A 16,657-nucleotide genomic window follows, 5' to 3' on the forward strand; every position below is an offset into this window, starting at 1 on the left:
CAGGCTGGATCCCAGGGCCCTGGGATTACAACCTGAGCAGAAGGCAGGCAGACGCTTAACCCTCTGAGCCACCCAGGCGCCCCCCTACTATGATTTCTTACTTAATTTTTTTTTACAACTGGCATGACTATCACTTGAAACTCATCCCATACTATGTCGTGCCGATTTTATGAGGTGAGTCAAGTTAAAATGCCTTGCATTGGTCACTGACACATTTTCTAAAATTTCAATACTTCCATGACGTGGGCAGAAGAGGGTATTATTACCCCCATTTTACAGATGAGGAGACCAAGGTTTAAGGAATCTCCACAAAGCTTGGTGTCATGCCTTTTTCTCAGTATTCTTTTGTAGACTTTTGTGGTAAATATTTTGGCCATTTGTGTGTGTGTGTGAAAAGTGTTAGCACTTTCAAACGGCTTCTTCAAATAACCATGTGGAACAAACCTGGTATTCATTGGGAACATCTAATATGGTGATTACTCTAAGTAGATACACACATGCTGGGATATTTGCCATTCTAGGAAAATGACCGTTAAAAAGAAATTTACTTCCATGTGTGTTTGTTTGATGGTCACCACTGTGGTTCTTGATAACAGAGTTATCCTCAGAGGCCACAAGATTTTCTTGGAGAGCTGGAGACCCACCCTGCTCATGATGGTGGGGGGATTTTTTTTTTTTTTTTTTTTTTTTTTACCCCACAGCATAACATTGGCCAAGCGCAAAATCTTTTTTTGTTTTTCCCTAGACTCTAAGGATACTGGTGAATATTAGCATACTGGGCTCCAAGCTCTTATTGCTTATTTTCTGGAATTGAACATCAATTGATCTTCTGGAAGTGAGCCATGCACTGGGGTGCAATCTAGGTAAGTCTTCTTTAGGCGACAAATAGGATGTGCGCTAGTGTGCTAGTATGCATGGACATGCACACACAGACACACACAGATGATTTCCTAAAGTTCCTGGGGAAATTGCCTGTGTACATTCAGATTATATAATTTGACAGGATGTAAAGGTAAAAGTTATATCTCTGAATTCCTTTGCTTTGGCCCCCACCTTCCCCACCCGGTTCCCAAGCCTGCATGGGACATCTTTATCCTACTGTAGGAATCTGTGGCAAAGCCTTTGTCTCCAGACTGGTTCTCTATAAAAGTTCTTGGGTGCCTTTTCATTAGTTGCTCCATGCTCAGCACCCACAGTCTAATTTCAGTATTAGTACAACCAGACATGTTAGGGAAAGAAAATTTACTTCTGCTGCTGTTGCAAAAATATGATTATGTAATGTTTTGAACACCAGCTATAAATGACTTTTATTTTGTAGCCCCCCCCCAATAATCTAGGATACTGCTCTTACCAGTAATGTGAAAAACTGGGGGATATCTAGCTTCATTTCTTTACCACCCTCTTCTCTTGTTTAGAATATACACCCAATACCAAATTACTTGCAACAAGTTAAAATTAGCAGGCTCCTTCAAGGGGAGATGGGCTTTGGCATAAGAGAATGTAGGATTTGGAACCTGACATGACATTTTAGGAGTTGTGTGACTTTGGCTTATTTAGGTCACTTCTCTGAAGCTTAATTTCCTTTTCTGTAAAATGGAAGAAGTGTCTCTTACAAGTTTTTCTGTTGTTTTGTTTTGTTTGGGAATTAAAAGGGATAACAGACAAAGTGCCTGCATTTAGGTACAAATGCTCAGAAAATGTTAGTTTTTGTCTCTCTTTTTCACCCTTTCCCCCTTTGTTGGATAATAAAGCTTTCTTGGAAATGAAATTTTTATGTGACAGGTTTATTTCTCCATTAGGACTCTATACAGTAGGAATGGTTTGTGGTGCATCGAGGAGGTGTCAGCTCCCCACGTGTGGTTGGTGGGAGATTTATTCTCTTTACCACTGTGTTGATTCCAAGACACTCATCTAAACTAGTAGCTGAAGATGACACCGGGGACGATCTGTTTCAGTATTTGCTATGGGACTGTTTGCCCTTTAAAATCCATTGGTTTGGGAATTAAGAGATCAGCTGTGTTCATCCAGCTTGAAAGTGTGCTGGAAAAATAACAGATACTCTCCTGGCTTCATCTGTCATAAAAGTCTCTTCAGTCTGAAGTGCTGTGCCAGAACTTTCCTCACCATCACCATCATAGGAGCGAGTTTCTGGCCAATGACCCATCCTATAGTCAATTGCTTCTTTCTTAATTTGATAGCTGGGAAGAGCACAGTGACTTCCACACTGAGGAGAAAAAGACGAGGTTTGATGATTAGGGGCACTTTGAGAAATTATAACAGGTCCTACTGGGATCCTCCCTTTTTGAATCAGGTGCAAAGGATAGTATTTGGAAGCCCGGGGAAGAGCTTCTGCAGGAGACAGTTACAAATTAGTCCTCTTACTCTTGTAAGCTGAGTGGTTGGCACCTGGTCCAGAACACGGCCTTCAGCATTAGAGAACATTCCCAAGCCACAAAGAATGATCTGCATGTTGCCTTCCTTATGCAATGAAAAAAGGGTCTCCAAAAGAAATAAAACACAGGTGAGGAAAGCTGACGAATAATTAGGAAAAGTAAGATGAGAGTCAGATTCGACATGCTGTACTATCAAAAACATAATGAGAAACAGCTCCATTAACTTTGCGTGAGTAACTAGATGCATATACTCTTAGGACTTAAATCACAAGCAAAGCGGAAATTGCGTAAAGAAGTAAATAATTTCTTGATAGAGCCTTTTATAAATAATCATGGTTTGTCTCTGGTGGATATTTCATGTTTAAATTGTCATCAAAAGTTTCTATTTTAGCAACAAGGCATGGGATTGTGTTTTTATGATAAATGTAAAAAGCGAAGTTCTTAACAACATCCCCTTAGAATTATTCCTTTAATTCTATTTACATCTGGAATTCACCAAGGAAACAAAAAACAAGCAGAAACAAATCATACATGATGGTGGGGACTTGTGCACTTGCGGTGGTAATAATGACCTCTTCGCAGTGAAAGTTAGCCTTCCGTGCACCAGGAGCACATGGGAAAGCAAATGTCTAGATAAAAGCTGATCTGGTCTGATAGAGCCTACAAAGCAGGAGAAGGATTTCTGTTTGCATCACCTTTATCACACTACCTTTTCTCATCACATCAGAGGATGATTCTCTACTCCACACTCTGTGGGCTAGATACAGCAGAGAGTGCAAGCCACCCTGGACTGAAGGTGGGGGAAGATTATTAGGGCACCCTTGGCAAGAAGGTGCCAGCTTTGGCCCCTAAGTCAGATGGAATGAGACCAGGAGAAGTGGAGAGATCCCCTATGGTGGAGAATCACTGCTATGGAGAGTAAATACATATTCTGGAACAGGTACTTGCTGCCTATGATGACTGAACAGTTGTCACTTTGCATCTGTGATCGCTTTTTCAAATAGCAGAAAAGAAAAAAAAATACATATGCAAAGATACACATTTCAACTCTCTTCCTGATTCCAATTCATCCTTGATACCCATGGCAGAAACTTTCCTTTCAAAAGCAGATCTGGAATGTTCCAAAGGCCCAGAGAGTCAAGGCTAATCTTCCTGGATGTTCAGTCCATTCCCAAACCCCCACCCCCACTTGGCTGGGCTGCTGCCAGGGCCAGACTGAGCTGGGTTCCTTGCTGCACCCTGTTCCTCCCCCTCTGAGTTGCCTCTGCTCACACTGCTCCCTCTGCTTAGAGAGCTCTCCTCCCCCCCAGTCTTGCTGTCTTTCCAAGACCCAGGTGGGCTGACCCCTCTTCTGGCTGGACGGGAGATTAGAGCTCTCTGCTCCTGCTGCTTTTTGCTTTTGCTCAGCTTTTGGCTGAGCTCAGCTTTTTACCTTTCCATGGTAAGGCTTGTACTTTAGTTACCTGCCAGCCTCCCCCACCAGGTACAAACACCTCAAAAGCCAGAACTTGTCTTAGTCATCTTTTTGTGAGAGAGCGCTGCAGGCAGTTAGGAGAGCTTTTCAGCACCGGCAAGGTAAGGTCAATGCTGGCTGATACACCTTTTCCTCTCTCTGTAGGGCCCGGTGATTCACAGTATGAAAACAGGAGTTAGTCTTTCAGTGTTCAAACCCCTTGCTACTTTTGAGATTTTGCTGTGGCATCATATTGTGTCCTGTGGTCTCAGCTTCCCAAAAGTATTTACACTTCTGTCCTGTAAGAGTTTAGGCCCTGGAAGCTAGGGGCTGTATTGTGTCTTTCATTTCAAATCCTGTCCATCAGATTATATTTTCCACATTGCCACATTGGCTTTTCCCTTGCAGCCAAAACCAATTCTCAGTGTGTTCAGAGTCGGTGCTGAGTGAGTAAGAAGGGTCCCCTTTGTGCAGGAGGCCCTGGACTGGCATCTTCCAGAGAATTCCAGATTTGTCACCGCTCAGGGATGGCCTTTTGGTTGGTGCCTAGTGAGGGTGGTTGCTCCTGCCAGCCAAGGACCCTGCTGGAGAGCTTGCCAGGTGAAGTGTTTGCTCTTCTTAGGATTTGTACAAATGGATTTTTATATAGTTGAATGTGGACCAGTAATTCTCCAGAGTCAGAGCACCTATGCCAGATGGGTAGTTTCCCTTAGGCTGGTAGACTGCCTTCCGATAAGATTTGGGCACAAATAAATTGCTTACCCATTATGGACCTTTGGGTACCAGGCATGGAAGAGGGGAGGAGCCTGGGGTACAGCAGAAGGCCTGAGACAGTTGAAGGCCCCAGAGAGAGGTGGAATCAGGGTTCTGACCGATAAAATTCTTAACACACAGGGACCTCGGCTTATGAGATATACTAGTGATCTAATCCACAGTACAAAGGAATGTGGGTTCATTGGAAACTCAGCTGTTTATATCCTGAGCTTAGTGTGGTCTTGCAGGTATATTTCCTAGCAAAGCAATACAACTGAAAGAAAGATAATGTAGATACACGCATCCATAATTATAGCTCTGTTTATTGAGCTCTTTCTAGGTGAGATGCTTTGTGCTTTACATTAGGTGTGTCATTCAGGCCTCACTGCAACCGTAAGAGACAGATATTATTATTTCCACTTTAGAAATAACCAAAATGAGGCGTCAGGATGTTACATAGCTTATTTTACTTGCATACCCAAATTTTATTTTATCTTTTAAAAGATTTTATTTATTTATTCATGAGAGACAGAAAGAGAGGCAGAGACAAGAGCAGAGGGAGAAGTGGGCTCCCTATGGGGAGCCTGATGTCGGAACTCGATCCCAGGACCTCAGGATCATGAGCCAAAGGTGCTCAACCACTGAGCCACCCAGGCGTCCAACATACCCAAATTTTAACTGATGGCTTTTCCAAGTTGTTCTTTTTGTTTTCCCAAAGACTGAAAGAAGTGAAGCAGCTCAAGAGTTTTTATTTCCACTGTTGACCAAGGACAAGCCTGTTTAAGAGGTTTGCTGGAGAAAAACATATCAGTTGGGAGGACTGAAACCCTTTGGCAGAGAGGCAGGAGGGTGAACAACAAATATTTTCTCTAAGTAAGAGCTGGCATTTTAGGATGCAATAGATACAAATTAGTTTGGCTCCGTGGTCTACAGTAATTTCCCCAATGTCCATGTCTATCTTAACCCTTCGCTCCTGACAGCTGACTGGTCCTGAAATTCTTGACCCAAACCCAGTAAAGTAAGCTTCTCTCTCCTGCAAGCATGGCATTAAGAGGTAGAGACCATCAGAAGATCTGGATGGGAATAAATACATAACACGGAAGAGTTTTGGGTCCAGCTGCCTGCTCCTGAGACTTCTGATAGCTATGGATCTCTCTGCCTATATGGATGCGTTACCCTTTTGGTATTTAATAAATCCTGAGCTGGGGTTGGAGTACAGTTACAGGCACCCGTATGTCATCTGGGCAAGGCATGTGCAGCTCTGCTGTTTTGATCTTTCTTCTGTCTTGAACTCCACGTCTGCAGGAAGAGAGAGAAATCCATTCCATCTTTGTGGGTTGTGGGGTGGACACAGAAGCCGAGGAGAGTCTCCTAAACTTGTTCATGTTACCATGATACGTGCTAGGCAACCGCCAGCTCCTCCTTCCCTATCTGCTATTATCCTGAGGTTGAAAGGGGTGGGTGGCGAGGCTGAGAGCAATAGATGGCTCCGACCAAAGGTTGCAGGGTGGGGCCCCCTCACTGCTCCCTGCTGGGTGTGAAAGGACAAAGAGGAAGGCCTGTGCGCTTCCGCAGCGAGCCGGGAGCGCGCACACCAGGAGCCGGGTGGGGGGAGGGGTGGGGGGAGGGGTGCGTGCTCGGAGTCTGCGGCGGCTCATCTTGGGCCTTGGAAACACTGATTAAGCACAGGAGAATGAAGAATCGATGATTAGTGGAACCACCTCGTAAAAATATCTGCTCATAAAAAGTAGGACTCTGAAATGTAGATGGCCTGATAATCTTCAAGTCTGGAAGATAAACTTCTTGAGTTGATCCTCCCTTAAAAATGCACTCGAGAACTAGGACGAGATTCAGAATCTGCAGAAAGAGTAGAAATGATCCCCTGGTAAATTAGATAGAGTGATTTCGCAAGAGAATGTAAGGACCACTGAGGGAAACAAATAGGACAACACCTGTGATCATGTAATCAAGGGCAATAAATAATAGAGATTTTGGAACGATAAATTATGACAAGTCAAATTGGTGGATTGAAGTAGACTAAAAAGACTAGGAACTGAGTCCAGCCAAGCAGATGTTAAATGTTTAGAATTTAGGAAAGCACTTAGGGTGAGTTCTCAAAACATTTTACTTGCAAAATTAGTTCAGATTGATTTGGATATGAACACGCTGGAGGTCAGACAACAAACATGGGCTCTGGAGAGAGAAGAGGCCCCAGCAGAACGGAAGTTCTGAGAGGGAGCAAATGTTTTTTATGTATCTTTTCTCGGTAGGACGTAATTTTTTTCCATAGGAAATACTTTTCAATGTATCTTTTTGATAACTGTAAGGAACTGATTAGTTTTTTTCTTAACTGTGAGGGCATGAAATAAAACAGGAACAAGGATATGCCAGGAAAAAGGGATAAGCACATTAGGTTCTATTTTTGAAAAATAGAACCTGGATCTGTTCCGTGTTCAGGAGAATCATGGAATGCAGTGACGCAATCCTAACCGTCCATTCATTCTGCAGGCACGTGTTCCCTGTCTCCTAGGCTGGGCGCTGTGCTAGTGCTGCCTACTGCCTGGCCGCCGGCCAGCTCAACTGGTGTTGAGGGCACCTCCGGAGGACGGCCTGGAAGGTCTAGGGAGGGACTCCTAGAGCTGGTGGGAATGGACTTGAATCTTAAGTTATAAAAGTAAATACTTATGTTGTATACTTTTATATATATATATACACATATATATATATTTTAAAAGATTTTATTTATACGTGAGAGAGAGAGAGAGAGGCAGAGACACAGGCAGACGGAGAAGCAGGCTCCCTGTGGGGAGCCCAATGTGGGATTCAATCCAGGACCCTGGGATCATGACCTGAGCCAAAGGCAGACGTTCAACCACTGTCCCTACTCTTTTATAGTTTAAACTGTTTCTTTTTTTTTTTTAATTTTTATTTATTTATGATAGTCACACACAGAGAGAGGCAGAGACATAGGCAGAGGGAGAAGCAGGCTCCATGCTCCAGGAGCCCGATGTGGGATTCGATCCCGGGTCTCCAGGATCACGCCCTGGGCCAAAGGCAGGCGCTAAACCGCTGCGCCACCCAGGGATCCCTCTTTTATAGTTTAGAAAGCACCTGCATATACTTATGCTTACATGGTCCTTGTCACGGCTCTGTGGGGTACTGTAACAAGTGTTATTTCACATCACCTCTCTACTATGTTTGACACGATTGGCCTTGTCCTTCTTTGTGACATTGTCTCCTCTCCCAACCTCTGTAGATTTTGCTCTGATAGTTTTCTGTCCATCTCCCTGGATGCTCCTCACGTTCTATCACTGCTCTCCTCCTTTAACCCATCCCTTAGATGTCTGTGTCTCTAAGGGTGCTGTTTCCCGTTCTCATCTCCTTCACTTAATACACTGGTGGTAATGATTTATGACATGCTCAAGAATTGGGAGTGGAGAGTCCTCCCCAGTTGGGGCTGGGGAAAGAAGAAAGACATTGGAGAATTTCAAGAGGATGGTGCATGCAGTTAGAGAAAGCTTCTGGAGGTGACTCTGACAGTCCTTCCTCTTCTTTATTAAGTACCGCTTACCTAGATATGTTGATGATTATAGTCCCAGGCAACCTCTCTGCTGAACTCTGGATTGCCTGTCCAGTTTTCTACACGAAACTTATGCGTGGCTGTTTCATCCGAACCTCATGTTAATGTCCCAAATGAAATCACCTTGTGCCCGTTACCCCCCACCCAGGTCAGGAACATGTTGCACCCTCTCCCCCTCCCCTTCCCCACACAGCCTTGTTTCCTGTGATGTACAGTCAATCTCCAAGCCCTTTAAATAATATCTTCTATTTTTAAAAAATATTTTATTTATTTTACACACACACACACATACACACACAGAGAACAAACAGGAGGAGAGGCAGAGGGAGAAGTAGACTCCCTACTGTGCAAGAAGCCTGACTTGGGGCTTGATCCCAAGGCCTCTGAACTGAAGGCAGATGCTTAATCAACTGAACCACACAGAGCCCCTAAATAATATCTTTTAAAAATCCCTAGAATATGCCCATTTCTCTCTGGTCCCATTGCTGCTGCCATAAGCCAGGACACCATCCTCTCTCCTAAATCATTGCAACAGATTCCTAACTTGTTTCCATTTTTCCAGTCTTCAGCTCTTGATACACATTCCCCATGTAGCCTTTACAATAACTGTTGTAAAATCAAAATCCAGCTGCATAACTCATGGCCAATAGGTAAAGAGAGAGGATGGCCCATGGTTCTTTGTTGCTGGGCTCCCACTTACTTGCTGGCCTCATCTCTTGCTGTATACACCCTGACTTCCCCTTGAACTCTGTCTGGCCATACTCTGTGCCTTCCCCAGATGTGTGATGATCTCTCTCATCTGCCTACCCTGCCCCCTGCCCTGCTTGGCTAACTGCTCCCATGACTATGCCTTCACATTTCAAATGTCCATCTGGCAAGCTTTTCCCAACCCTCTTCCAGCCATGAGTCTGTTGCCCTCCACTCATTTGCCTCTATAATCCCTTGTGGGAGCAGGTGTCTTACATTGCCCTCCTAGAGTGTAAAAGCTCTTTGAGGAACAAAACAGTTGTTCTACAGGATTTTACACTAGAGCCCGAAATAGAGTGGACACCCAGTTAATGTTTTTTGGATAAACGATGAGTGCGTAATGAATAGCTATAGCTCAGAAGAAGAAATAGAAGTTAACTCACATGTCTTAGTGACAGAGTGAGTCTTCTAATCTAGGATTATTTCCAATGGATCCTATATTTACGGTCATAGAGACCCTATAGATGTACATAAGTTGGAATGGAATCTTTATAGTGTGACACGTTTTACGGGCCTGTTTTCCTATTTTGCCACAGAATGGTAGCACTCAATGACAGCTAGGGAATGAGGAGCCAATGTGGCTGACAGAACAGGTATGATAAAGTGAGAAGTGGCCTGGGAATCGAGGCCCCACTGCCAAGACTGTCCTCTCTTGGCACGTAGCTCCTCTCAGACTCGGCCTCCACTCCACAGAACATGTGGATAGATTAGATGATGTTTCAAGACCTATCTAACTCTATCACTCAGTTGTGCTGCATGTGCCACAGTGCCCATTAAGCTATTTCCTCCTTTAAAAAGCTCAGTAAGTGGGGGCACAAGGGTGGCTCAGTGGCTGAGCGTCTCTGCCTTTGACTCAGGTCGTGATCCCGGGATCCTGGGATCAAGTCCCACATCAGCCTCCCCACAGGGAGTCTGCTTCTCCCCCTGCCTATGTCTTTACCTCTCACTGTGTGTCTCTCATGAATAAATAAATAAAATATTTAAATAATAATAATAATAACAAGCTCAGTGAGTAACTGGTCAACATGCTGAAAGGTATGATGTGTCCTGAAGCACAACACAAAGATCTCTTGACATGGGTATCCTGGACGGCACACGACTGAGCTGGTGTCAGATGCAAATGTCTTCCCCTGATAGTAGATGGACCCAGTTTGAAAGGTGGGAAGTTGTACTGGAGTCTCACACAGCAGCCTATCCTGAGGGTCTGTCCTGTAGTCTATCCCTGGATGTCTACAGGAAATTCCTCACCCCACATCTTCTAGTGAGGAAAGCACGCCTGGGCGGGGCGGAAGGGGGGGGGCGGGGATGTGTCCAGTCCTATAGAGGAGTCCCCTACCCTCTCTACCACCAGCTGCAGCTGACTGGATGATGGTGGCATGTGTCACAATCACAGCCAAATTTAAGGCTCGTTAAAAAAGCTCTTGGCATGACGTCATGCAAAAAACATGAGCGGCAATCAGGCCCTTGAACTGGGAAATACTGAAAGAATGGAGCGACTAGCCCTATTCATTCTGGTGGTGGAAACAGGAGCTGAAAAGGACACGAGAAAGAAGCCCCGAAGTCACGTCGGAATGGGGAGGTGTCAGGTGCACCTAGAGTTAGAAGGGAGCAGAAACTGGAGTTTGCAAAAACTGAGAGGTTTTACTCACATGTATGAATTGCTGAGGGATGAGGTAAGTGGTCTGGGGTAAAGAACAAGCAAGTCAGAAAGATGAGAATAGAGTGGACAAGGAGAGAAAGACCACAGGGGTCAAACCCACATATTCCTGCTGCTGGGATCTGGATGTCGGTCTGGGACCTGCACAGTCTTTTGGTCCAATTCTATGCTCAGAAAGTTCTGGCCCTACTGTGCTTCCTGTTCTTACTTCTGTGAGGTTCTTTCTCTAGGGTGTATCCTTACAACAACCATTCCTTCCTCATCTCTTTTTGGGACCTAGAGGAACCCGACTCATTGCTCTGGCCATTGATAGGTGTTCGGGTGTCTGAGTATCTAGGCCACTCTTTCTCCATACTCCTGTAACATTGACATTTGCACAGCACGGCTCCTTTACCAGGCAGCGACCCAGTTCCCCCTGCACTGGTACTGAAGGAAATATTGAAATTAGAGTTCTACGATTTGGGGCTTATGGATTCCAAGGAAACTCTGGATGTCTTCAAGGAGGTCTAGAAATCCTCTGAAATGGTATGCAGTGGGTGTGTGTGCGCGCGCATGCTCACTCACCAGAGAGAGGGAGAGAGAAAAGAGTTTCTATAACTTTAATCAGACTCTTAGAGTGATCCATAACGAGTTAAGAGCCTACAAGATCACTCATTTATCACTAGACTAGCTGGGTTGCCAAGAGTTCAGTCTCTAGAATCAGAACAGTGACTGAAATCCCAGCTGTACCGCTTACAACCAGAGTAGCCTTGAATATGTCTTCTCCCCTATATCTTATGTTATTCATGCATGAAATGGGTCTAATACCAATAGCACTTACATATAGGAGTGTTAGGAGGATTAAAAGAGATAACAGACATAATGTGCTTAGCACAGCTCCTGGCATATAACATTCTTAGTGGTGGTGTATATTACATTTTTTATTATATTTAATAAATAAAATTGTGATCGTTGCTCCATTGTCATGTGTTTTCAAGCCCTGAATATTTATGTCTTATTACTGAGGGGTTTTTTTGGTCAGAGAACCAGGAGACCAGAGGAAAGGACCAATAAACAAATACAATTTTTCAAAAATAGAATTTTTATTCTCTAGTGAAGCATAGCAGGAAATGCTTCTAAGTGGGTGCTTGTAGTTTATACAATGTATAAATAAGTGTATAAAATACTGATGAGGCAAATGTATCTATTTTATACTGATGAGCATAATTTTGTATATCATCATAATCATTAATAAAAATGAGATGAATTTAAAGTCAGCTGCTTATAGGTTAGAAAAATATTGAAATGACTGGAGTTTCACTTAAATTGAAGAATTGTTACCACTTGCCATACACACATTTAATACCTACTGGTTCACTGTAGGGGAATAACTAAGAAACCAAATGTGCCGATTAGAGTTTATAGGAATGTTTCAATACAGCTGTTTTTCCTTCTTATATTTCTTTTTTTTTTTAATATTTTATTTATTTATTCATGAGAGACACACAGAGCGAGGCAGAGACACAGGCAGAGGGAGAAGCAGGCTCCATGCATCGGGATGCCCAATGTGGGATTCGATCCCAGGTCTCCAGGATCGTGCCCTGGGCCAAAGGCAGGCGCCAAACCGCTGCGCCACCCAGGGATCCCTCCTTCTTATATTTCTTTAATGCCTGGGAAAAATCCATGATTAGGCACATTTTTGGCATTACTAATTAACTTGTGTGGGACAACATGTGATCCACAGTAGTTTAGACCTCTGACTAGTGATTTTAGAATAAAAGCAGATACAGTCAAATACATCTTACAGAAACTGTTAGGATAGATCTCATTGTGACGCTGTGTCCAAATGGGAGAGAGATGACACCATTTTCTCAATTGACTTCAACTAAATACCCAACTGTGGAATCAGAGTTCCCAGGAATCTGCCCGGACTCTCAGAAGCGGCGGAAAGGACCATGGTGCAAGAGTGAGCCTGCAATCGGCTGGGGCGATCCAGCTGGTTCTAACAGGTAACTCCAGATGAGGGCTTCTCCGTGGTGGAGAAAGTAAGTCCTCAGAATTCCTGATGGGAGGCCCTTGACTTTTAATTTGACAGGTGGTTAGTCAGGTGTATGTGAATAATCATTATACGGGAAACAACCCCAGCAAAACAAAACCCAACCCAACTCATGAATGTGAAAAATGTCATGTTTCCAAAATAATGATGTCCAGCCTGCCTTTTGGAAAGGGAAGAGGCACAGCAATGGTCTTTACCAATGCAGCATAATGTTCTTATTCTACCAAGTGGAAAAAATAAAAGTAGAGAATTTTCTGGCCCTCATCCAGTAGCTCTACCTCTATCGATTAGGTCTGTGACCTGCAATTGCTTTAGCCCACATAGATATTTGGCTGGACTTCATGTTTGGTTAGGACAAATGTCCTGCTACTTGCAGATCGTGTTGGTAGTAGGAGTCATGACAGTGATGATGATAGTGGTGATGATGGCGATGACGCTTTTAGTCGGGTGCTCTTTTTGATGCATATTTGTACATAATTTCTAATCTCGAGGTCTCAGTTACAGTCTGGTAGGGGGCTTCTGTGGGGGCCGTCTTACCTCTGAGAGAATGCTCCTCTGTCACTTGCCTGCACCTGCCCTGGGCCATGCCAGGTTTAGGGCCAGTGACCAGCAATTCATTTAGGTGTAAGGCTGTTGCACCGCAGCTATCTGTTCAAACATGTTGAGAACTGATTCTGACCCTTATCCTGATCCTCCTTTAAGGCGTACTCGTGTAGGACACAGTATCGGCTCAGGGTCTCTCCCATGAGAATAACTAGTTAGGTACTCTCTCACTGTTTGGCTGCTGCTTTTTTGTAAGGAATGCGTGACTGGTTTTTTCATACAAAAATCAACTTCCTCCTTGTCCCCCCCGATTCTGTTTTGTTTAGTTTTTTTTTTTTTTTCTTTCTTTTAGAGAGGGACAGAGATAATGAAGGCATTTGGAAAATTCTTTAATATTGCTACAAGTTTCTTCCTTATCCCTGATTTGCTTCCCGTAGTATCAGGTACCCATGATTTCAGTGACTTGTGGTCAACCTCCGTCCAGAAGCAGGTGATCCTCCTTCTGACACATTGTCAGACAGTCAGGAGGAGCCTAACACTATCTCAGGTGCCTACACCATTCACCTCACTTCATCTCACCACATAGGCATTTTATCATTTCTCCTCATCACAAGAAGGGTAAAAAGAGTACAATAAAATATTCAGAGAGAGAGAGACCATAGTCACATAACTTTTATTATAGTGTATTGTTATAATTGTTCTGTTTTAATATTGTTGTTAATCTCTCACTGTGCCTAATTTATAAATAAAACTTTAACATAGGAATGTATGTACAGGAAAAAACATAGTATACATAGGGTTATTTCAGGCATCCACTGCAGATCTTGGAAGGTATCTCTTGCAGATAAGGGGGTGGGGGGGGGACTGTAGTTGCTTTTTCTGCAACAGGAGACATGAACATTAGTATAATTACAAATGGTTCCCAATTTAAATACTTTATTTCTATTCCTTTTCTATAAGGATCTCCCATTGCACTGACTTTTTCATTCCTAAATTTAGGCATGAGAATGAGATCTCTAAGTGATTCTTCTAGAAATTCCAGGGCCTCCAGATTGGGTCCCAAGCCAAGGATTAAATTGAATTTAGAATTGTTGTTGTTTAGAATTTAGTTGTTTCTATGAACCCATTCTAGGGAGGGACGTAGAGAGGTCTATGGTATGGCTTTGTCTAACCACTAAACCAGAATATCATCTCCCATAGCCCCTTTCCCTGCATGGCTCCAGGTTACTACTGAGCACAAGATACATGTCAAGAAAGGCATAAGTGAAGCAAACAGCCTTTGTTTACACACTGACCGTGGGTGTGGAACTCCAGGCACCATGGCAGGTCTTTCATGTGTATGTTGACCTGCTTGCTCACGTTGCGGACCACCCAAGGACACAGTTCCTCCAGCCAGAGCCCCTAACCAAGTGTACATGCACCTGTGTGGTAAATTGCCCTGGCTTTACCATGCAAATCACCTCATCACTGACGCTGATGGCAATGAAAGACAGATGTGCATTCCAGTTTGTCCTCATAGGTTCCAGTTTATCATCTCAGGTTCTAATTTGTCCTTTCTTTCCCGGGTTTCACATTGTGTCCTCCTTCCTGACTGCTGGCCCAGGCCCATGGCAACCTCATGGCCAACACCAGCCACAGAAGCAAATTGTGTACACTTGCTTTTCCAGCACCTTCCGTACTTATATAAAGTTTAACCCCAATCATAAATCTCTGTTCTACATCATTCATGGTAGTTTTTTTTTTTTCTCAAAATGAACTTTGACTGATCCACTATCCTTACCCTAAACAAATATGAGCATCCCTTTTCAAACAGTGGCTCTGGAGTTCATATGTTCTTCATACTGTCTTGGGGAACACCAACCCCAGTTGGGAGAAGGCAAGAAGATCTTTTAGTGAAATCCATCTGGTATGTTAGCTGAACTTGTACTCTTGATTTTGTTTTATGTAACTCAAGAATTACACTACCCATGGGAGGGAAGTAGCTAAGGTTTACAAGGTAAAAATAGACAGTCTATTGCCATCAGAGAGCCTGATGGTATAGGTCAAGCATATATACCCAAGGCACAGATATGGAAAATACTTAAATACCTGGGGATGTAAGAGAAGTGCAGAGAACACGAGGGCAGGGTAAAGTCAACGAAGGTAGGCACGAGTTCTGTGTACAACAAATGTTTGTTGAATGAATGTATGAGAGGTGTTTTGACATTTTCAGAAAAAGATTTGATTTATTTATTTGAGAGAGAGGGAGAGGGAGCACAAGTGGGGGGTGGGGGAGGATTGAGGGAGAGGGACAAGCAGACTTCCCATAAACTGGTTCTGAGTGGGACATGAGCTGTTTTGGAAATCAGTCTGATGAACCATTGCTAACACAGCATGTAGCCAAGGTGAGCCCTAAAAAGTAAGAGCTGTTGCTAAGGGAACCACAAGAGAGCCGTTTAGGGTATAAACTTTGCTATCGTATTTAAATTTCTTGCTGCAGGCCTTGCTCACTGGACTTGGAAGTTCAAACAGCTCCCATCCAGAAAGGACCATCTTGGGGGCGACAAATAGGGCGCAGTGGAGGGGTCACAGTCATAAGAGCCAGTGAGGGCTGCTGGAGAGCAGGAAAGGGGTGGCTCCTGCCCTGACCACGAAGAGCACTTTCTGGACTCAGGGATCTGCAAGTTTGAGTGAGAATTAGCTTATGATTGCAAAAGATCATCCCTGTGCAGCTGCCAAGATTGCTACCTACCAGGGGGCAAGTGTTTTGTAAGTTTGCTGGACACACCTATGTGTATTTAAGCACAGCAATACAATGAAAATGAAACCTTACATCCAACTCCAATCCATTCAGCTGATAAAAATGGAGCTGCTTTGGTTGAGTTTTGACTGTGGTGACTGAGCATTTCTCTTGCTTGGCCTTCACCCCACCCTTACTCCTACCTCTAGCTTTTTCCTCCTGCTGTCCCTGAGGCGCATGTGGTCATAAGAAAAATAGCTTGAGGGGCACGGGTGGCTCAGGGGTTGAGCATCTGCCTTTGGCTCGGGTCATGATCCTGGGGTCCTGGGATCGAGTCCCTCATCTGCTCCCCAAAGGGAGCCTGCTTCTTCCTCTGCCTCTCTGTGTCCCTCATGAATAAATAAATTTAAAAAATATATATATATTTATTTATTTATTTTTAATTTTTATTTATTTATGATAGTCACACACAGAGAGAGAGAGAGAGAGAGAGAGACAGAGACATAGGCAGAGGGAGAAGCAGGCTCCATGCACCGGGAGCCCGACGTGGGATTCGATCCCGGGTCTCCAGGATCGCGCCCTGGGCCAAAGGCAGGCGCCAAACCGCTGCGCCACCCAGGGATCCCAAAAATATATATTTAAAAAAAGAAAGAGGGCAGCTCCGGTGGCACAGCGGTTTGGTGCCGCCTGCAGCCCAGGGTGTGATCCTGGAGATCTGGGATCGAGACCCATGTAGGATCCTGCTTCTCCCTCTGCCTGTGTCTCTGCCTCTCATTC

General features: G+C 44.0%; 2 long non-coding RNA genes across 4 annotated transcripts in view; one reads left to right on the forward strand and one right to left on the reverse strand.

The window, feature by feature from the left end:
* LOC125755575 (uncharacterized) overlaps positions 1-16,657 on the forward strand; it is a 54,446-nt gene that overhangs the window by 11,518 nt on the left and 26,271 nt on the right. For both annotated transcript variants that reach the window (XR_007412362.1, XR_007412361.1), the window contains exon 3: positions 746-863. This is a non-coding gene — a long non-coding RNA (uncharacterized LOC125755575). The remainder of the gene's footprint in view (positions 1-745; positions 864-16,657) is intronic.
* Positions 13,818-16,657, reverse strand: part of LOC112644206 (uncharacterized) — a 34,696-nt gene continuing 31,856 nt past the window's right edge. For both annotated transcript variants that reach the window (XR_003126217.3, XR_004809219.2), the window contains exon 4: positions 13,818-15,818. This is a non-coding gene — a long non-coding RNA (uncharacterized LOC112644206). The remainder of the gene's footprint in view (positions 15,819-16,657) is intronic.

Source organism: Canis lupus, chromosome 1, assembly GCF_003254725.2.
Source record: "Canis lupus dingo isolate Sandy chromosome 1, ASM325472v2, whole genome shotgun sequence".
Lineage (NCBI taxonomy): Eukaryota > Metazoa > Chordata > Mammalia > Carnivora > Canidae > Canis > Canis lupus.